At 40.2% G+C, this 1538-nt stretch overlaps 1 non-coding gene across 1 annotated transcript; it reads left to right on the top strand.

Annotated features, from left to right (window-relative positions):
- The first annotated feature begins 10 nt into the window (after window positions 1-10).
- Window positions 11-92, top strand: trnas-cga. The gene has a single exon. It is a non-coding gene; the product is annotated as a tRNA-Ser (tRNA).
- Window positions 93-1538: the final 1446 nt, after the last annotated feature.

The raw sequence follows: 1538 nt of genomic DNA, 5'->3' as shown, positions 1-1538 counted from the left end.
TTTTGCCGCAGCTGTGATGGCCGAGAGGTTAAGGCGTTGGATTCGAAATCCAATGGGATCTCCCTACGCAGGTTCGAATCCTGTTCACAGCGTAGAATCTTTTAAAAGTCATTAATTCCTTTGCAGGATTTGGATTTCGTGCCCCACGAAAGTAAATTTTCAACTGTGAAGAATCCGAAGTAATTTCAAGACTGACCCAGTCATCTAATTGAATAAATTATATGTCGAGACACAAAAGCCACCAACTTCCAACACGAATCAGTTTCAACACATTTGTCGAACTATCGTGAAATTTGGATGTTTGGGGGGTGGAATTCAGCAAAACAAGAAGCAATGCAATGCACTTACCTGCAGGTGATGAATTTTTTTTTAAGGATCAGATGAAAGTCAAGCTGAGAAAGTTGAACCTAATTTACAGCTGACTCTCAAGGTCAATGATCTATTATATCAGCAGTCAATGAATTAGAAAAAGCAACTCCATGTGTGGGAAGGAAATCGACTGATCCAGGTTCCTGGCTTGAGGTGTGATAAGGCAAGGCGATATCAGCGGAGTAGAATTTTCTGGAAATATTAGAAATTGAATGTTAACGGTCTTCTGCTGTCCACATTCGTCAGAAACTGTGCATGAAGAACTGAAATTAAAAATTAACGATGAAAATCAGCCTTAGCCCTCTGCTTGTGGTGTTCAGAACAATAGGTTGTTGTTGAGGCTAAAATTGACCAAAATAATCGATGGGGATATTATCCACGGCCTTCGTTGGAGCAGTTGGTGTGGAGAGCTCAGCTTGAAGAACCAAATGCCAATTATTCATCCTGGCTGTCTGAAATGCTTAGTTAAACATTCTCCCTGTTTAATGAAGAAACCTTTGCTATCAGAGCTGGATGTTTTCATGTCAGCATGTTCCGATATGAGAAGACACTCCATGGTGCAAATGTGACTTAAATATTGACTCTAACATCAGAGATGTTGACACATTTCTGCACCAAAACAGCACTACCATTGGTATCAAATCTAACTGAACAAAGGACTAGTCACTTAGACATTTCCTGTCTGCAGACTCTGCCGATGGACCGTTCAGGCCCGATGTAGGAATAGGGCGTGGTGACATCTGTTCGCAAGTGGATCACTTCATTCTTGCTCACGATCCATAAACCGGAATTCATTTTGAATTTCTTAGCCACTGCCTGATAAGTGGGACATAATACACAGGTTTGCTTCTCGAAAGAAAAGCGAAATCTTATTCAATTCAGACGCAAATTCAAGTTGTCCCTGGTCGACCAGAAGACAGATGTCGCGAAACAAAGTGAATACAGAAAACAATCAATGTTTTCTGGGAGTCAAAAAGATGTACTGGAAGAACGGAAACATATATTAGGAACTAAAGTCACATACCACTCACTTCCACAGACTAAACGTTCTTGAACCGTTATCTTAATTTGACCTTCATGTCCACCATTGCTGCAAAAATTATCTTAACAACTCAAAACTTTGTGTTCTTTGATCTTCTCTCCTTCATGTTTCTCTTGATTTTGAAACT

Source organism: Chiloscyllium plagiosum, unplaced genomic scaffold (genome assembly GCF_004010195.1).
Source record: "Chiloscyllium plagiosum isolate BGI_BamShark_2017 unplaced genomic scaffold, ASM401019v2 scaf_30126, whole genome shotgun sequence".
NCBI lineage: Eukaryota > Metazoa > Chordata > Chondrichthyes > Orectolobiformes > Hemiscylliidae > Chiloscyllium > Chiloscyllium plagiosum.
Note: the sequence above shows the minus strand (reverse complement) of the source record. Positions and strands in the feature narration are given on the sequence as shown.